This window comes from Arachis stenosperma, chromosome 1 (genome assembly GCF_014773155.1).
Source record: "Arachis stenosperma cultivar V10309 chromosome 1, arast.V10309.gnm1.PFL2, whole genome shotgun sequence".
Classification (NCBI taxonomy): Eukaryota; Viridiplantae; Streptophyta; class Magnoliopsida; order Fabales; family Fabaceae; genus Arachis; species Arachis stenosperma.
In genome coordinates, this window is record NC_080377.1 from 84,998,458 (window position 1) to 85,020,411 (window position 21,954).

General features: G+C 40.0%; 1 non-coding gene across 1 annotated transcript; it reads left to right on the forward strand.

Moving 5' to 3' along the window:
• Positions 1-19,398: 19,398 nt before the first annotated feature.
• On the forward strand, positions 19,399-19,502 carry LOC130947825 (small nucleolar RNA R71). The gene has a single exon (XR_009072822.1). It is a non-coding gene; the product is annotated as a small nucleolar RNA R71 (small nucleolar RNA).
• The last annotated feature ends 2,452 nt before the right edge of the window (positions 19,503-21,954 follow it).

Genomic DNA, 21,954 nt, shown 5'->3' on the forward strand with positions numbered 1-21,954 from the left:
GGAATAAACTTGCAGCAACTAAGGTTGAAGAATATAAAGCCAAGATGCCTTATCCTCAGAAACTCCGCCAAGCGGAACAGGATAAACAATTTGCCCGCTTTACAGACTATCTAAGGACTCTTGAAATAAAGATTCCGTTTGCAGAGGCACTTGAGCAAATACCTTCTTATGCTAAGTTCATGAAAGAAATCTTAAGTCATAAGAAGGATTGGAGAGAAACTAAAAAAATTTTTCTCACTGAAGAATGCAGTGCAGTCATTTTGAAAAGCTTACCAGAGAAGCTTAAAGACCCTGGAAGCTTTATGATACCATGCACATTAGAGGGTACTTGTACCAAGAAAGCTCTATGTGATCTTGGGGCAAGTATCAACCTAATACCTGCATCCACTATCAGAAAGCTTGGCTTGACTGAAGAAGTCAAACCAACCCGAATATGCCTCCAACTTGCTGATAGCTCCATTAAATATCCATCAGGCGTGATTGAAGACATGATTGTCACAGTTGGACCATTTGCCTTTCCCACTAACTTTGTAGTGCTGGAAATGGAGGAGTACAAGAGTGCAACTCTCATTCTAGGAAGACCTTTCCTAGCAACTGGACGAACCCTCATTGACGTCCAAAAAGGGGAATTAACCCTGAGAGTCAATGAGGATGAGTTCAAGTTAAATGTTGTCAAAGCTATGCAGCATCCAGACACATCAAATGACTGCATGAGCGCTGATATTATTGACTCTTTGGTGGAAGAGGTCAATATGACTGAAAGTCTCGAATCAGAGCTAGAGGACATCTTTAAAGATGTTCAGCCTGATCTGGAGGAACTAAAGGAAATAAAAGAAATTCTGAAAATTCCTCAGGAAGAAGATAAGCCTTCTAAACCCGAGCTCAAGCCACTACCACCATCCCTGAAATATGCATTTCTGGGAGAAGGTGACACTTTTCCAGTGATCATAAGCTCTGCTTTAAATCCACAGGAAGAGGAATCACTAATTCAAGTTCTAAGGACACACAAGACAGCTCTTGGGTGGTCCATAAGTGATCTTAAGGGCATTAGCCTAGCAAGATGCATGCACAAGATCCTGTTGGAGGATGATGCTAAGCCAGTGGTTCAACCACAAAGGCGGCTAAATCCAGCCATGAAGGAGGTAGTGCAGAAAGAGATCACTAAGTTACTGGAGGCTGGGATTATTTATCCTATTTCTGATAGCCCCTGGGTGAGCCCTGTCCACGTTGTCCCCAAGAAGGGAGGCATAACAGTGGTTCATAATAAAAAGAATGAACTGGTTCCTACAAGAACAGTTACAGGGTGGCGTATGTGTATTGACTACAGAAGGCTCAATACAGCCACCAGGAAGGATCATTTTCCTTTACCATTCATAGACCAGATGCTAGAGAGACTGGCAGGTCATGAATATTACTGCTTTTTGGATGGCTATTCAGGTTACAACCAAATTGCAATAGATCCTCAGGATCAAGAGAAAATAGCATTTACATGTCCTTCTGGAGTATTTGCCTACAGAAGGATGCCTTTTGGTCTATGCAATGCACCTGCAACCTTTGAGAGGTGCATGCTCTCTATCTTCTCAGATATGGTAGAGAAATTTCTGGAAGTCTTCATGGATGACTTTTCAGTATTTGGAGACTCATTCAGCTCCTGCCTTAACCATCTAGCACTTGTTCTAAAAAGATGCCAAGAGACCAACCTAGTTTTAAACTGGGAAAAATGTCACTTTATGGTGACTGAAGGGATTGTCCTTGGGCATAAAATTTCAAACAAGGGAATAGAGGTGGATCAATCTAAAGTTGAAGTAATTGAAAAATTACCACCACCTACCAATGTTAAGGCAATCAGAAGCTTTCTGGGGTATGCAGGATTCTACAGAAGGTTTATAAAGGATTTTTCAAAAATTGCAAAACCTCTGAGTAATCTGCTAGCTGCAAACACGCCATTTATCTTTGATAAGGAGTGTCTACAGGCATTTGACCTTCTGAAGGCTAAGCTGGTCACAGCACCAGTTATCTCTGCACCAGACTGGACACTACCATTCGAACTAATGTGTGATGCCAGTGACCATGCCATTGGTGCAGTATTGGGACAAAGGCATAACAAGCTTCTGCACGTCATTTATTATGGCAGCCATATTCTAAATAATGCACAGAAGAACTACACAACCACAGAAAAGGAGTTACTTGCAGTGGTTTATGCCATTGACAAGTTCAGATCTTATTTAGTAGGATCAAAAGTGATTGTGTACACTGACCATGCTGCTCTTAAATATTTACTCACAAAGCAAGATTCAAAACCCAGGCTCATAAGATGGGTGTTGCTTCTGCAAGAGTTTGATATAGAAATAAGAGACAGAAAAGGGACAGAGAATCAAGTAGCTGATCACTTGTCCCAGATAGAACCAGTAGCAAGAGCATCCCTCCCCCCTACTGAGATCTTTGAAACCTTTCCGGATGAGCAATTGTTTGCTATTCAGGAAGCTCCGTGGCTTGCAGACAGTGCAAACTATAAGACTCAAGGTTCTCCTTCTGTAACCATGGAGAGGAAGCATGAAAAGCTTCTCTCAATACAGAGTCAAACAAAACCCCCACATTCAAACTCTAAGTTTGGTGTTGGGAGGCTCCAACATTGCTCTGAACATTTGTGAGGCTCCATGAGAGCCCACTGTCAAGCTACTGACATTAAAGAAGTGCTTGTTGGGAGGCAACCCAATGTTATATTTATTTATTTTCCATTGTTATTTTATGTTTTCTTTAGGTTGATGATCATGTGAAGTCACAAAAACAATTGAAAAAGCAAAAACAGAATGAAAAATAGAAAGAAAAATAGCACACCCTGGAGGAAAAACTTGCTAGCGTTTAAACGCCAGTAAGGGCAGCAAATGGGCGTTTAACGCCCAGTCTGGCACCATTCTGGGCGTTTAACGCCAGAAAGGGGCACCAGACTGGCGTTCAACGCCAGAAAGAGGCACCAGACTGGCGTTTAACGCCAGAAAGGGGCACCAGACTGGCGTTAAACGCCAGAAATGGGCACCAGCCTGGCGTTTAACGCCAGGATTGGCAGAAGGAGCATTTCTGCTCGCCACTTGGTGCAGGGATGAATTATCCTTGACACCTCAGGATCTGTAGACCCCACAGGATCCCCACCTACCCCACCACTCTCTCTCTTCTTCACCCATTCACCAATCACCTCAACACCTCTTCCACAAAGCCCCCTCCATCTCCTCTATTTCTTCTTCTTCTACTCTCTTCTTTCTTCTTTTGCTCGAGGACGAGCAAACCTTCTAAGTTTGGTGTGGTAAAAGCGTTGCTTTTTGTTTTTCCATAACCATTTATGGTACCTAAGGCCGGAGAAACCTCTAGAAAGAGGAAAGGGAAGGCAAAAGCCTCCTCCTCTGAGTCATGGGAGATGGAGAGATTCATCTCAAGGGTGCATCAAGACCACTTTTATGAAGTTGTGGCCAAGAAGAAGGTGATCCACGAGGTCCTTTTTCAAACTCAAAAAAAGGTCAACTTTAATCAAAGGTTGGACCAAATCCTCATGGATATCTGTGTAGAAGGAGCTCAATGCAAATAGGAGATCCCACTCATAGACATGAGCATGAGAAAATTCTTCATCATGAAATCCCTGAGATGCCTCAAGGGATGCACTTTCCTCCACAAAACTATTGGGAGAAAATCAACACCTCCCTAGGAGAATTGAGTTCCAACATGGGACAACTAAGGGTGGAGCACCAAGAACATTCCATTCTCCTCCATGAAATTAGAGAAGATCAAAAAATCATGAGAGAGGAGCAACAAAGGCAAGGAAGAGACATTGAGGAGCTCAAGCACTCCATAAGATCTTCAAGAGGAAGAACAAGCCGCCATCACTAAGGTGGACCCGTTCTTTAATCTCCTTGTTCTTTATTTTCCAGTTTTTTGAATTTTCATGCTTATGTTTATCTATGTTTGTGTCTTATGATCATTAGTGTCTTAGTGTCTATGCCTTAAAGTTATGAATGTCCTATGAATCCATCACCTTTCTTAAATGAAAAATGTTCTTAATTGAAAAAGAGAAGAATTGCATGAATTTTGAATTTTATAACAGATTAATTATTTTGATGTGGTGGCAATACTTTCACTTCTGAATGTATGCTTGAACAGTGCATATGTCTTTTGAATTTTTTGTTCATGAATGTTGGCTCTTGAAAGAATGATGAAAAAGGAGACATGTTACTAAGGATCTGAAAAATCATAAAAATGATTCTTGAAGCAAAAAAAAGCAGTGAATACAAAAAAAGAGAGAGAGAGAGAGAGAGAAACGAAAAAAAAAGGGGAAGGAAAAAGAAAAAGAAAAAAATAATAAAGTCGTGATCCAAGAGTGTGCTTAAGAACCCTGGACACCTCTAATTGGGGACTCTAGCAAAGCTGAGTCACAATCTGAAAAGGTTCACCCAGTTATGTGTCTGTGGCATGTATGTATCTGGTGGTAATACTGGAAGACAGAGTGCTTTGGGCCACGGCCAAGACTCATAAAGTAGCTGTGTTCAAGAATCATCATACTTAACTAGGATAATCAATAACATTATCTGGATTCTAAGATCCTATAGAAGCCAATCATTCTGAATTCCAAAGGATAGAGTGAGATGCCAAAACTGTTCAGAGGCAAAAAGCTAAAAGCCCCGCTCATCTAATTAATACTGATCTTCATAGATGTTTTTGGAATTCATTGCATATTCTCTTCTTTTCATCTTATTTGATTTTCAGTTGCTTGGGGACAAGCAACAATTTAAGTTTGGTGTTGTGATGAGCGGATAATTTATACGCTTTTTGGCATTGTTTTTAGTATGTTTTAGTTAGTTTTTATTATATTTTTATTAGTTTTTAGTTAAAATTCACTTTTTTAGACTTTACTATGAGTGATGAGCGGATATTTTATACGCTTTTTGGGGGTAATTTCATGTAGATTTTAGTATGTTTTAATTAGTTTTTAGTTAAATATTATTAGTTTTTAGGCAAAAATCATAGTTCTGGACTTTACTATGAGTGTGTGTATTTTTCTGTGATTTCAGGTATTTTCTGGCTGAAATTGAGGAAGCTGAGCAAAAATCTGACTTAGGCTGAAAAAGGACTGCTGATGCTGTTGGATCCTGACCTCCCTGCACTCGAAATGGATTTTCTGGAGCTACAGAACTCCAAATGGCGCGCTCTCAACGGCGTTGGAAAGTAGACATCCAGGGCTTTCCAGCAATATATAATAGTCCATGCTTTATTCGAAGATTGACGACGTAACTTGGCGTTAAACGCCAAGTTCATGCTGCTGTCTGGAGTTAAACGCCAGAAAAACGTCATGATCCGGAGTTGAACGCCCAAAACACGTCATAACCTGGAGTTTAACGCCAAGAAAGGCCTCTACTCGTGGATAGCTTTAATCTCAGCCCCAGCACACACCAAGTGGGCCCCAGAAGTGGATTTCTGCACCAATTATCTTAGCTTATTCATTTTTTGTAAACCTAGGTTACTAGTTTACTATTTAAACAACTTTTACAGACATTTCTTGTACCTCATGACATTTTCAGATCTGAATTACATACTTTGTGACGGCATGAGTCTCTAAACTCCATTGTTGGGGGTGAGGAGCTCTGCAGCGTCTCGATGATTTAATACAATTCCTTTGTTTTCCATTCAAACACGCTTGTTCTTATCTAAGATGTTTATTCGCGCTTAATAGTGAAGAAGGTGATGATCCGTGACACTCATCACCTTCCTCAATCCATGAACGTGTGCCTGACAACCACCTCCGTTCTACATCAGACTGAATGAATATCTCTTAGATTTCTTAATCAGAATCTTCGTGGTATAAGCCGGATTGATGGCGGCATTCATGAGAATCCGGAAAGTCTAAGCCTTGTCTGTGGTATTCCGAGTAGGATTCCGGGATTGAATGACTGTGACGTGCTTCAAACTCCTGAAGGCTGGGCGTTAGTGACAGACGCAAAAGAATCAATGGATTCTATTCCAACCTGATTGAGAACCGACAGATGATTAGCCGTGTTGTGACAGAGCATAGGAACGTTTTCACTGAGAGGATGGGAAGTAGCCACTGACAACGGTGACACCCTACATAGAGCTTGCCATGGAAGGAATCTTGCTTGTGGGAGGAGGATTTCAAGGAAGAGTTGAAGTCAAAGGACAAAGCATCTCCAAAACTCCAACATATTCCCCAGTACTGCAAAACAAGTAACTCTATTGTTCAAGTTTATTTTTACACTCAAATCTAGTAATTTCACTCTTAATCCTATTGGCCTCCTGACTAAGATTAATAAAATAAACATTGATTGCTTCAAGCCAATAATCTCTGTGGGATCGACCCTTACTCACGTAAGGTATTACTTGGACGACCCAGTGCACTTGCTGGTTAGTTGTGCGAATCACAAATTCGTGCACCAAGTTTTTGGCGCCGTTGCCGGGGATTATTGAGTTTGAACAATTGAAGGCATATTTTATTTCTTAGATTAGGAATAATTTATTTTTATTTTTATTGTTATAGAGTCATTAAATCTTGATAGGATAGTTTTTTTTCAAAAATTTCTTTTCAAAATTTATTATTTTTCTTTTAATTAATTGCTAATTTTCGTGAGTTTAGTGTCTTGTTCTAAGTTTGGTGTCAATTGCATATCTCATTTTTTTCTCTAAAATTCTCGTGTTAGTGTTCTTGGTTCTTCCTTGATCTTCAAGTTGTTCTTGATAATTGGTTATACCCTTTGGAACCTTTTTCAAAAATAATTTTTCTTGGATTGAATCTTGTACCAAACTTTAAGTTTGGTGTTTTCTAGTTAAGTTTTCTTTAATTTTCGAAAATTTGTCTTGGTTTTCTAAAAATTTGAAGTTTGGTGTTCTTTCTTTTGTTCTTGGTGTTCTTGTGAATCTTCAAGGTGTTCTTGAGTTTTTCTTGTGTCTTGATCTTAAAATTTTTAAGTTTGGTGTTCCTTGGTGTTTTCCCTCCAAAAATTTTCGAAAAAAATAAGGAGCATTGGATCTAAAAATTTCAAGTCTTGTGTCTTTTGTGTGTTTTTCTCTTTCATCATAAAAATTCAAAATTCAAAAAAAAAATATTTTTTTTAATTTCTAACTATTTTTAAAACTATATTTTCGAAATTTTTAATATAAAATTCAAATTTCAATTTCAAATTTTTCGAAAAAAATTTTTTTACAAAATATTTTCAAAATATTTTTTATATATATTCCATTTTTATTTATTCCACTACTATAAAATAAAAAAATCAACATATAAATTATCCCTTGTAATCCAATATGGAAGCAAGTAGGAATGAACAGTCCAAGAGGACTCTGGGGTCATATGCTAACCCCACTACTGCTTCATATAGGAGTAGTATCTGTATACCCTCCATTGGAGTTAGTAGCTTTGAGCTGAATCCTCAGCTCATTATCATGGTGCAGCAAAACTGCCAGTATTCTGGTCTTCCACATGAAGAACCTACAGAGTTTCTGGCACAATTTCTGCAAATTGCCGATACAGTACATGATAAGGAAGTAGATCAGGATATCTACAGATTATTACTGTTTCCATTTGCTGTAAAAGATCAAGCTAAGAGGTGGTTAAATAACCAGCCTAAGAGCAGCATAAAAACATGGAAACAGCTGTCAGAAAAATTCCTGAATCACTATTTCCCTCCCAAACGGATGACACAGCTAAGGCTAAGCATCCAAGGCTTCAACCAAGGAGATAATGAATCTCTTTATGATGCCTGGGAGAGATACAGAGAGATGCTAAGAAAATGTCCCTCTGAAATGTTTTCAGAATGGGTGCAATTAGACATCTTCTACTATGGGCTTACAGAAAAAGCTCAGATTTCTCTAGACCACTCAGCTGGTGGATCTATACACATGAGAAAAACAATTGAAGAAGCTCAAGAGCTTATTGATACAGTTGCCAGAAATCAGCATCTGTACCTAAGCAGTGAATCCTCTATGAAAGAAGAAGCTAAAACAGCAACTGCAGAACTCAGTCCAGTGGATCAGGCTAATGAATTCAATCAGCAATTAGATTTTCTAACTCAACAGCTAGCCGAATTCAAGGAAATATTACAGGAAACAAGAATGGCTAACAGGAACATGGAAGTACAATTAAAGCAGACAGAAAAGCAACTGTCAAAACAAATAACAGAAGAATGCCAAGCAGTTCAATTAAGAAGTGGGAAAACATTAAATACCTCACTTCAAAGCAGCAGGAAACCAAGAAATGAACAAGAGGATACTCAAAATCCCTCTGAGGACAATCAGAGCCCAGAAAGGAACAAAGCTGGCGCTGAACGCCCAGACCATGCTCATTCCTGGCATTTAACGCCAGAAACAAGCATGGATCCGGCGTTGAACGCCCAAAGGGAGCATGGTTCTGGCGTTCAAACGCCAGTAACAAACAAGGAAGTGGCGTCTAATGCCACTCCAGCTCCCACCACTAGCATTCAAATGCCAGTAGGGAATCAGTCACATACAAGTGCTGACCTTTCTAAAAAGGCTTCCCAACCCACTTCTGTAGGTAATAAACCTGCAGCAACTAAGGTTGAGGAATACAAAGCCAAAATGCCTTATCCTCAAAAACTCCGCCAAGCGGAACAGGATAAGCAATTCGCCCGCTTTGCAGACTATCTCAGGACTCTTGAAATAAAGATTCCGTTTGCAGAAGAACTTGAGCAAATACCCTCTTATGCTAAGTTCATGAAGGAGATCTTGAGTCATAAGAAGGATTGGAGGGAAACTGAAAAAGTTTACCTCACTGAAGAATGCAGTGCAGTCATTTTGAAAAGCTTACCTGAGAAGCTTAAAGATCCTGGGAGCTTTATGATACCATGCACATTAGAGGGCACTTGCACCAAGCAAGCTTTATGTGATCTTGGAGCAAGTATCAACCTAATACATGCATCTACTATCAGAAAGCTTGGTTTAACTGAAGAGATCAAACCAACCAGGATATGTCTTCAACTTGCTGATGGCTCCATTAAATACCCATCAGGCGTGATTGAGGACATGATTGTCAAGGTTGGGCCATTTGCCTTTCCTACTGACTTTGTGGTGCTGGAAATGGAGGAGCACAAGAGTGCAACTCTCATTCTAGGAAGACCTTTCCTAGCAACTGGCCGAACCCTCATTGATGTCCAAAAAGGAGAAGTAACCTTGAGAGTCAATGAGGAGGAGTTCAAGTTGAATGTTGTCAAAGCAATGCAACATCCAGACACCCAAAATGACTGCATGAGTGTTGATATTATTGACTCTCTGGTAAAAGAGGTCAATATGGCTGAGAGTCTCGAATCAGAGCTAGAGGACATCTTTAAAGACGTCCAGCCTGATCTGGAGGAGTCAGAGAAAATAGTGGAACCTCTGAAAATCCCTCAGGAAGAGGAGAAACCTCCTAAACCCGAGTTCAAACCATTACCACCTTCCCTAAAATATGCATTTCTGGGAGAAGGTGAAACCTTTCCTGTAATTATAAGCTCTACCTTAGAGCCACAGGAAGAGGAAGCACTAATTCAAGTGCTAAGGACGCACAAGACAGCTCTTGGGTGGTCCATTAGTGATCTTAAGGGCATTAGCCCAGCCAGATGCATGCACAAAATCTTGCTGGAGGATGATGCCAAGCCAGTGGTTCAACCACAAAGGCGGCTGAATCCAGCTATGAAAGAAGTGGTGCAGAAAGAGGTCACTAAATTACTAGAGGCTGGGATTATTTATCCTATTTCTGACAGCCCCTGGGTGAGCCCTGTCCAAGTTGTCCCTAAGAAGGGTGGCATGACAGTAATTCATAATGAAAAAAATGAACTGGTTCCGACAAGAACAGTTACAGGATGGCGTATGTGTATTGATTATAGAAGGCTCAATACAGCCACCAGAAAGGATCATTTTCCTTTACCATTCATAGACCAAATGCTAGAAAGACTAGCAGGTCATGAATACTACTGCTTCCTGGATGGATATTCAGGCTATAATCAAATTGCAGTAGATCCCCAGGATCAGGAGAAAACGGCATTCACCTGCCCATCCGGAGTATTTGCATACAGAAGGATGCCATTTGGCCTGTGCAATGCACCTGCAACTTTTCAGAGGTGCATGCTCTCAATTTTCTCTGATATGGTGGAAAAATTCCTGGAAGTCTTCATGGATGACTTTTCAGTATTTGGAGACTCATTCAGCTCCTGCCTTAACCACTTAGCACTTGTTCTGAAAAGATGCCAAGAGACTAACCTGGTTTTAAACTGGGAAAAGTGTCACTTTATGGTGACTGAAGGAATTGTCCTTGGGCACAAAATCTCGAACAAGAGGATAGAGGTGGACCAAGCTAAAGTAGAGGTAATTGAAAAATTACCACCACCTGCCAATGTTAAGGCAATCAGAAGCTTTCTGGGGCATGCAGGATTCTATAGGAGGTTTATAAAGGATTTTTCAAAAATCGCCAAACCTCTGAGCAACCTGCTAGCTGCTGACACGCCATTTATCTTTGATAAAGAGTGTCTGTAGGCATTTGAGACTCTGAAAGCTAAATTGGTTACAGCACCAATCATCTCTGCACCAGACTGGACATTACCATTTGAATTGATGTGTGATGCCAGTGACCATGCCATTGGTGCAGTATTGGGACAAAGGCATGACAAGCTTCTGCACGTCATTTACTATGCCAGCCGTGTTCTAAATGATGCACAGAAGAATTACACAACCACAGAAAAAGAGCTACTTGCAGTGGTTTACGCCATTGACAAATTCAGATCCTATTTAGTAGGATCAAAAGTGATTGTGTACACTGATCATGCTGCTCTTAAGTATCTACTCACAAAGCAGGATTCAAAACCCAGACTCATCAGATGGGTGTTGCTTCTGCAAGAGTTTGATATAGAAATAAGAGACAGAAAAGGGACAGAGAATCAAGTAGCAGATCACCTGTCCCGAATTGAACCAGTGGAAGGGGCGTCCCTCCCTCTCACTGAGATCTCTGAAACTTTTCCGGATGAGCAACTCTTTGCCATCTAGGAAGTGCCATGGTTTGCAGACATTGCAAACTACAAGGCAGTGAGGTTCATACCCAAGGAGTACAGTAGGGTGCAGTCAAAGAAATTAATCACAGATGCAAAGTACTATCTTTGGGATGAACCATATCTCTTCAAGAGATGCGCAGACGGAGTAATCCGTAGATGTGTGCCTAAGGAAGAAGCACAAAAGATTTTATGGCACTACCATGGATCACAGTATGGAGGACATTTTGGAAGTGAGCGGACAGCCACAAGAGTCCTCCAAAGTGGCTTCTACTGGCCTACTCTCTATAAAGATTCCCGAGCATTTGTGCTTAATTGTGACAGCTGCCAAAGATCTGGCAATCTACCTCACAGTTATGCCATGCCTCAACAAGGGATCTTGGAGATTGAGTTGTTTGATGTATGGGGCATTGACTTCATGGGACCTTTCCCACCATCATACTCAAACACTTATATTCTGGTGGCAGTGGATTATGTATCCAAATGGGTGGAGGCTATTGCAACACCCACTAATGACACTAAAACAGTGTTAAAATTCCTCCAGAAACATATTTTCAGCAGATTCGGTATCCCTAGAGTATTAATCAGTGATGGGGGCACTCATTTCTGCAATAAACAGCTTTACTCTGCTCTGGTACGTTATGGAGTTAACCACAGGGTAGCCACCCCATATCACCCATAAACTAATGGGCAAGCTGAAGTCTCAAATAGAGAACTTAAAAGAATCCTGGAACGAACTGTAATTAATCGCAGAAAGGATTGGGCAAGAAGCTTGGATGATGCTCTGTGGGCATACAGAACAGCATTCAAGACCCCCATAGGGACCTCTCCATACCAGCTTGTGTATGGAAAGGCGTGCCACTTGCCAGTGGAACTGGAACACAAGGCCTACTGGGCAACCAGATTCCTGAACCTTGATGCCAAGTTAGCTGGAGAAAGACGATTGCTCCAGTTAAATGAGCTAGAGGAATTTAGACTCAATGCTTTCGAGAATGCAAAAATGTACAAAGAGAAAGCAAAAAGGTGGCATGATAAGAAATTATCATCCAGAGTCTTTGAGCCAGGACAGAAAGTTCTGCTATTTAATTCTAGGCTCAAATTATTCCCTGGGAAATTGAAATCCCGGTGGAGAGGTCCATATGTCATTACAAGTGTATCACCATATGGATACGTAGAGCTTCAGGATAATGACTCCAACAAAAAGTTCATTGTTAATGGGCAGAGAGTTAAACACTATCTTGAAGATAATTTCGAGCAAGAATGCTCAAGACTGAGACTTCATTGAAGATCAGTGACAGTCCAGCTAATGACATTAAAGAAGCGCTTGCTGGGAGGCAACCCAGCCATTTACAGAGTTTAATTACTAATTAAATAAATTTTCTTTTCTTTACAGGTTTGAGTCCAAGTATCTTCAAAGGTGAAATAGCAATTGGTTGAAGTCACAAAGTTACAGGGAATTTTGGAAGCTCACTGGCGTGAAAAAAAGCCAGTAAGAAATACTTTGGGCATTAAACGCCCAAAAGAAGCACCCACTGGGCGTTTAACGCCAGTAAGGGTAGCCATCTGGGCGTTAAAAGCCAGAAAGGAGCATCTTCTGGGCGTTAAACGCCAGAAAGATGCACCTTCTGGGCGTTTAACGCCAGTCTGCTAGCATCTTGGGCGTTCAGAAAAACGCCCAGTGACGAAGGACTTTCTGGCGTTCAACGCCAGAAAGAAGCACCAGATGGGCGTTGAACGCCCAGAACATGCACCTTGTGGGCGTTAAACGCCCAAAACATGCATCATGTGGGCGTTCAACGCCAGGATGATGGGAGGAGGTACAATTCGTTTTTCTTCATAATCTTTCTAATTTTTTATGTTTCAATTCATGATTTCTGGCATAAACATATTTTAAATTATCATCCCTCAATCCAAATTAGTGTTCTAAAAATCCTAATTTCTAAAATCCATTTTTTCAAAAATATCAAATGTATCTTAATTTATAAAAACAACTGGTTTTCTAATCCAATCCAAATCTTTTAAAATTTGTTTTCAAAACTCAATTTTCTTTTTAAAATCTTTTTCAAAATTAAAAATTTCAGATTTATCTTTTCAAATTATTATTCATATCTTTCTCTTTTAAAATTATATCTTTTTCTTATCATATCTTTTAAAATCATATCTTCTATCTTATCTCTTTCTTATTTTTCGAAAATTTCCCACCCCCCTCCCTATATATTATATTCGGCGCCCTCCTCATCACCACCATTCCACAAGTGTTCTCCTTCTATCCCTCTTCTTTCTTCTCTTTTGCTTGAGGACAAGCAAAGCTCTAAGTTTGGTGTGTTTTACCCGTGATCACAAAAACTATTGTGTCTCTTGATCATGGCTCCTAAAGGGAAACAACCCAACCCAAGAGGTAAGAAAGAAAGCACTCCAAAGCCACTTTGGAATCAAGGGAAGTTCTTAACTAAAGAACATTCAGACCATTACTACAAGATAATGTGTCACAGATCAGTGATCCCGGAAGTCAGATTTGATCTGAAAGAAGATGAATATCCGGAGATCCAAGAGCAGATTCGAAATAGGAATTGGGAAATTCTGGCCAATCCTGAAACGAAAGTGGGAAGGAACATGGTTCAGGAATTCTATGCTAATCTATGGCAGACAGAAAGGCAAAGAATCATTGGAGCTGCTCTCTTTGACCATAAGACCGTAGTCAGAGGAAAGATCATTCATACCAATGCTGACAAGATCAGGGAGATATTCAAGATTCCTCAACTGAAGGATGACCCAGACTCCTTTAATAGGAGAATGATGAGGGTCAATAAAGGATTGGACAAGATTCTGGAGGATATATGCATCCCTGGAGCCAAGTGGACTACCAGTACAACTGGCATCCCAGTTCAACTCAAAAGAGAAGATCTAAAACCAGTAGCCAGAGGCTGGCTGGATTTTATTAGTCGTTCCATATTGCCCACCAGCAACCATTCTGAAGTTACCATCAAAAGAGCTGTCATGATTCACTGCATCATGTTGGGAAAAGAAGTAGAAGTCCATCAGCTGATCTCATGTGAGCTATACAAAATAGCAAACAGGAATTCTAAGGACGCCAGATTGGCTTACCCAAGCTTAATTTCTATGCTTTGCAAAGATGCTGGAATAAAGATGGGAATAACTGAATATATCCTAATTGAAAAGCCCATTACTGGAATATCAATGGTCAGACAACAGCAACAAGATGATTCAATCAAGAAGAGAGCACCAGAAGCTCTCCCAGAACTGCCCCAATTCGAATACTGGGAACATCTTGAGGCTTCTATTTCTAGATTGCAAGAAGCTATGGATCAAATAAAGGAAGAACAGAATAATCAAAGTAGCATGATTTGCAAACTGCTCAAGGAACAGGAGGAGCAAGGGCGTGATCTAAGGGAGCTGAAGCGCCAAAAATTAATCCTTGAACCACACTCCACAGATCAGAGGAACATCTAATCCTCAAAACAACAGGTTGCTGAGTTCCAATTTTTCTGCTTTAACTTAGTGATAGTATTATTATAGAAATTTACCTTAGGAGATATTTAGTAGTAATTAGTATGTCTATTTTGATTTTATTTCCAATTAAGCTATAATTTATTTTTCTCATTATCATCAGGCATGAATAAAGTAGTAGATTTTTTTTAGAATAAAGAAGTAATCTATATTTTTCGAGTTCTTAATAATAAAAATTATAATTAATTACATGTGGTGGCAATACTTTCTGTTTTCTGAATGAATGCTTGAACAGTGCATAAATTGTACTTTGAATTTGATGAATATTGGCTCCTGAAAGGATGAGGAACACGAAAAATATTATTGATGATCTGAAAACTCATGAAATTGATTCTTGAAGCAAGAAAAAGCAGTTCAAAAAAAAAAAAAAGCCATGAGCACTAGCCAAGAATAAAAAAGGGATCCAAGGCTTTGAGCATCAATGGATAGGAGGGCCCAAGGAAATAAAATCCAGGCCTAAGCGGCTAAACCAAGCTGTCCCTAACCATATGCTTGTGGCATGCAGGTCCAAGTTACAAACTTGAGACTGAGTGGTTAAAGTCGTGATCCAAAGCAAAAGAGTGTGCTTAAGAGCTCTGGACACCACTAACTGGGGACTTTAGCAAAGCTAAGTCACAATCTGAAAAGGTTCACCCAGTTATGTGTCTGTGGCATTTATGTATCTGGTGGTAATACTGGAAAACAAAGTGCTTAGGGCCACAGCCAAGACTCATAAAATAACTGTGTTCAAGAATCAACATACTACACTAGGAGAGTCAATAATACTATCTAAATTCTGAGTTCCTAAGGATGCCAATTATTCTGAAAATTTAAAGATACAGGGGGATGCCAAAACTGTTCAGAAACAAAAAGCTACAAAGCCCCGCTCATCTAATAAGAATATGAGCTTCATTTAAAACTCTAAAATATTATTACTTCTTAATTTCTGCTAAAGCCTATTTTATTTATCTAGTTGCTTGAGGACAAGCAACAGTTTAAGTTTGGTGTTGTGATGAGCGGATATTTTATACGCTTTTTGGGGGTAATTTCATGTAGATTTTAGTATGTTTTAATTAGTTTTTAGTTAAATATTATTAGTTTTTAGGCAAAAATCATATTTCTGGACTTTACTATGAGTGTGTGTATTTTTCTGTGATTTCAGGTATTTTCTGGCTGAAATTGAGGAAGCTGAGCAAAAATCTGACTTAGGCTGAAAAAGGACTGCTGATGCTGTTGGATCCTGACCTCCCTGCACTCGAAATGGATTTTCTGGAGCTACAGAACTCCAAATGGCGCGCTCTCAACGGCGTTGGAAAGTAGACATCCAGGGCTTTCTAGCAATATATAATAGTCCATGCTTTATTCGAAGATTGACGACGTAACTTGGCGTTAAACGCCAAGTTCATGCTGCTGTCTGGAGTTAAACGCCAGAAAAACGTCATGATCCGGAGTTGAACGCCCAAAACACGTCATAACCTGGAGTTTAACGCCAAGAAAAGCCTCTACTCGTGGATAGCTTTAATCTCAGCCCCAGCACACACCAAGTGGGCCCCAGAAGTGGATTTCTGCACCAATTATCTTAGCTTATTCATTTTCTGTAAACCTAGGTTACTAGTTTACTATTTAAACAACTTTTACAGACATTTCTTGTACCTCATGACATTTTCAGATCTGAATTACATACTTTGTGATGGCATGAGTCTCTAAACTCCATTGTTGGGGGTGAGGAGCTCTGCAGCGTCTCGATGATTTAATACAATTCCTTTGTTTTCCATTCAAACACGCTTGTTCTTATCTAAGATGTTTATTCGCGCTTAATAGTGAAGAAGGTGATGATCCGTGACACTCATCACCTTCCTCAATCCATGAACGTGTGCCTGACAACCACCTCCGTTCTACATCAGACTGAATGAATATCTCTTAGATTCCTTAATCAGAATCTTCGTGGTATAAGCCGGATTGATGGCGGCATTCATGAGAATCCGGAAAGTCTAAGCCTTGTCTGTGGTATTCCGAGTAGGATTCCGGGATTGAATGACTGTGACGTGCTTCAAACTCCTGAAGGCTGGGCGTTAGTGACAGACGCAAAAGAATCAATGGATTCTATTCCAACCTGATTGAGAACCGACAGATGATTAGCCGTGCTGTGACAGAGCATAGGAACGTTTTCACTGAGAGGATGGGAAGTAGCCACTGACAACGGTGACACCCTACATAGAGCTTGCCATGAAAGGAATCTTGCGTGTGGGAGGAGGATTTCAAGGAAGAGTTGAAGTCAAAGGACAAAGCATCTCCAAAACTCCAACATATTCCCCAGTACTGCAAAACAAGTAACTCTATTGTTCAAGTTTATTTTTACAATCAAATCTAGTAATTTCACTCTTAATCCTATTGGCCTCCTGACTAAGATTAATAAAATAAACATTGATTGCTTCAAGCCAATAATCTCCGTGGGATCGACCCTTACTCACGTAAGGTATTACTTGGACGACCCAGTGCACTTGCTGGTTAGTTGTGCGAATCACAAATTCGTGCACCAATGAGTTTGTGTGTTTTTCTGTGATTTTAGGTATTTTCTGGCTGAAATTGAGGGACCTGAGCAAAAATCTGATTCAGAGGCTGAAAAGGACTGCAGATGCTGTTGGATTCTGACCTCCCTGCACTCGAAGTGGATTTCTGGAGCTACAGAAGCCCAATTGGGGCACTCTCAATTGCGTTGGAAAGTAGATATCCTGGGCTTTCCAGCAATGTATAATAGTCCATACTTTGCCTGAGATTTGATGGCCCAAACCGGCGCTTTAAATAAGCTCAAAACTGCCCGGCGTTAAACGCCGGAACTGGCACAAGAATGGGAGTTAAACACCCAAACTGACATAAAGCTGGTGTTTAACTCCAAGAAAAGTCTCTACACGAAAATTCTTCAATGCTCAGCCTAAGCACACACCAAGTGGGCCCGGAAGTGGATTTTTATGTCATTTACTCATTTCTGTAAACCCTAGGCTAATAGTTCTCTACAAATAGGACCTTTTGCTATTGTATTTTCATCTTTGGATATTTGATCATCTTTAGATCTTTGAATCCTTTGATCACATTTATGGGGCTAGCCTCATGGCCATGCCTAGACCTTATTCTTATGTATTTTCAATGGTGGAGTTTGTACACACCATAGATTAAGGTGTGGAACTCTGCTGTACCTCGAGTATTAATGCAATTACTATTGTTCTTCTATTCAATTCAGCTTATTCTTGTTCTAAGATATCACTTGTTCTTCAACTTGATGAATGTGATGATCCGTGACACTCATCACCATTCTCACCTATGAACGTGTGCCTAACAACTACCTCCGTTCTACCTTAGATTGAGTGGATATCTCTTGGATCCCTTAATCGGAATCTTCGTGGTATAAGCTAGAATTGGTGGCGGCATTCAAGAGAATCCGGAAGATCTAAACCTTGTCTGTGGTATTCTGAGTAGGATTCAATGATTGAATGACTGTGACGAGCTTCAAACTCGCGATTGTGGGGCGTTAGTGGCAGACGCAAAAGAATCACTGGATTCTATTCCGACATGATCGAGAACCGACAGCTGAATAGCCGTGCTGTGACAGAGCGCGTTGAACATTTTCACTAAGAAGACGGGACTATAGCCATTGACAACAGTGATGCCCAACATATAACTTGCCATGGAAAGGAGTCAGAAGGATTGGATGAAGACAGTAGGAAAGCAGAGATACGGAAGGGACAAAGCATTTCCATACGCTTATCTGAAATTCTCACCAATGAATTACATAAGTATCTCTATCCTTATTTTATATTCTATGTTATTCTCCATAACCATTTGAGTCTGCCTGACTGAGATTTACAAGGTGACCATAGCTTCCTTCATACCAACAATCTCCGTGGGATCGACCCTTACTCGCGTAAGGTTTATTACTTGGACGTCCCAGTGCACTTGCTGGTTAGTTGTGCGAAGTTGTGATAAAGAGTTGAGATTGCAATTGAGCGTATCATGTTGATGGCGCCATTGATGATCACAATTTCGTGCACTAGTCTTCCTCATTGGGATTCACATCCTCTCCTTCCTCCCTAGGTTCCCCCATTTTGATTATGTCAATGGCCTTGCACTCACATTTTGGATTCTCTTTAGTATTGCTTGGGAGAGTACTAGGAGGAGTTTCAGTCACTTTCTTACTCAGCTAGCCCACTTGTGCCTCCAAATTTCTGAAGGAGGACCTTGTCTCACTCATGAAACTTAAAGTGGTCTTAGACAGATCAGAGACAAAATTTGCTAAGTTAGAGGTACTCTGCTGAGAATTTTCTGTCTGTTGCTGAGAAGATGATGGATAAGGCTTGATATTGCTGAGCCTATTTCTTCCACCATTATTAAAGCCTTGTTGGGGCTTTTGTTGATCCTTCCATGAGAAATTTGGATGATTTCTCCATGATGAATTATAGGTGTTTCCATAAGGTTCACCATGTAATTTACCTCTGCCATTGCAGGATTCTCAGGATCATAAGCTTCTACTTCAGAAGATGCCTCTTTAGTACTGTTGGATGCATTTTGCCATCCATTCAGACTTTGAGAAATCATGTTGACTTGCTGAGTCAACATTTTGTTCTGAGCCAATATGGTATTCAGAGCATCAATTTCAAGAACTCCCTTCCTTTGAGGCGTCCCATTATTCACGGAATTCCTCTCAGATGTGTACATGAACTGGTTATTTGCAACCATGTCAATAAGTTCTTGAGCTTCTGCAGGCGTTTTCTTTAAGTGAATGAATCCACCTGCAAAATGGTCCAATGACATCTTAGAGAACTCAGATAGACCATAATAGAATATATCTATCATGGTCCATTCTGAAAACATGTCAGAAGGACATCTTTTGGTCATCTGCTTGTATCTTTCCCAAGCTTCATAGAGGGATTCACCATCTTTTTGTTTGAAGGTCTGAACATCCACTCTAAGCTTGCTCAGCTTTTGAGGAGGAAAGAACTTATCCAAGAAGGCCGTGACCAGCTTATCCCAGGAGTCCAGGCTATCTTTAGGTTGAGAGTCCAACCATGTTCTAGCTCTGGCTCTTACAGCAAAAGGGAAAAGCATGAGCCTGTAGACTTCAGGATCTACTCCATTAGTCTTAACAGTCTCACAGATCTGCAAAAACTCAGTCAAGAACTGGTAGGGATCTTCTGATGGAAGTCCATGAAACTTGCAGTTCTGTTGCATTAGAGCAACTAATTGAGGTTTCAGCTCAAAATTGTTTGCTCCAATGGCAGGAATTGAGATGTTTCATCCATCAAACTTGCACGTAGGTTCAGTATAATCACCAAGCATCCTTCTTGCATTATTTTTGTTGGGTTCGGCTGCCATCTCCTTTTCTTGTTCGAAAATTTCAGCAAGGTTGTCTCTGGATTGTTGTAATTTAGCATCTCTTAGTTTTCTCTTCAGAGTCCTTTTAGGTTCTGGATCAGCTTCAACAAGAATGCCTTTTTCCTTGTTCCTGCTTGACGAATGAATTTTTGCCGGTATAGAAATTATCAAGTGATCAATCGTAGTATAGTCTAAACCGACGCAAAATCCATCATCAAACAAATCTACAATCTATAATCGAGAGTATTAGTCCCGAGTCGTTCTTCCCTAGGAATGCTACAAAGATGCATGTATTGGTTAAGTGTTCTTTTTGTGGCTTGAAGAGTGTGGCATAAAAGTGTGAATAACAGAAAACAACAATCAATCAATATTAAAAGCCTTGGCCAAGGTTGAACATTGGAAGTCCCATCACTATAGCTTCCTTCAATTGTGATAACAAAGGAGTGTTGCTTCACTTAGTTAACCCCTAATTATAGAGGAAAGTCAAGTAAAAGTAATTAACTCAAGTCACAAGTCCTAGTCTTACCCTAGGGAAGTCTAGCTTTAGTGCACTCTAAGTCAATTAGCAATCCTCAATTCTTAATCAACAATTGACATCCATTATTCAAGTGTCTCCAATGACTCAACCACTAGGCCAAGTGAGGGAATGCTACTCCATATCTAAAGTTGGCATTTTCTCAAACACTTGGAGAGCAAGAATGAAAGACATAGTAAAATTGAGAAGAGATTTAGAATCAAAGCAATTCAACACAAGAGATTAACAACAATCAACAATGAACAACAATGAAAATGAGATCTTCAATGAATCAATAGAATCCAAAACAACAAAGTTAAACCTAAGATCTACAAGAATTGAACAATTACAAACACTAATTGAGATTAGAGATGAGGATCTACAACATGAACAAAGTAAATTGAGAGTGGCAATAGATCTCATCAAAGAATGGTTGAGAATTGAGAAAATGAAGATGAATCCTAGAGAGAAGTTGGAGTTTCTCTCTCTACAAATGTAACTAACTAAAAACTAGCTATCTAATGATCTAAAATTAGTCTATGAGTGTGAATGTGTGTCAATCCCCTTCAATCCTTGGCTCTTATATGCATTTTGGCGCCAAAGTTGGTTGCTGAAACCTTCCCAAAATCGCCAGGCACGTGCTGCATTAAAGGAATCACGTGCGGACTACGACGCGTGCGCGCACGGTACGCGTGCGCGTCCCTGGCTAATTCTGCGATGTGCGCGCAAGCGCCTTGTGCGCGTACGCGTGCATGGCTGACTTTGCTTCTTTGACTTTTTATGCTTCTCTCCACTTGCATGCTTCCTTCCCTACTTCCTTTGATCCATGCCTAGCCTACTCCAATCCTGGAATTACTAGCAAACATATCAAGGCATCTTATGGAATCAAAGGGAAACTAGAATTCATCAAAATAAGGCTTAAAAAGCATGTTTTTACACTTAAGCACAAATAAGGGAGAGATAACAAAACCATGCTAATTCCTAGGCTAAATGTGACAAAAGGTTATCAAATTACTCTAATTTCAATACAAAACAAACTGTCAAATTGGGGTTTGTCAACCTCCCCACACTTAAGCCTTAGCATGTCCTCATGCTAAAATAAGAAGGAACTAAGGGTTATGACATTGAATGCAACTAAACTACATGAATCCTATCTAAAGGCAGCTATCTAAAGCAATTGGAAGTGCTTAGTTCAAACAAATCAATTCCCAAGAGACATGCGTAAGCACAAGAGCTAGGCATATAGGAACTAAGTCCAAACCACAATTGTATTGAATTATCAAAAGGGGTTCAACTTGCAAGAATATAGATAATATGGGTGAATACATGTGATTGAACTTTTGAACCCTCACCGGATGTGTATCCGCTCTATTCACTCAAGTGTTTAAGGGTTAATTCACTCAATTCTCTTCTAATCATGTTTTCCAAAATTTGATTTTCCTTCTAACAATCAACACTTATTCAATGCATGCATACATTCATCATGAGGTCTTTCATTTAGGTTGTAATGGGGTTAGGGTCAAGGTAGGATCATTTATG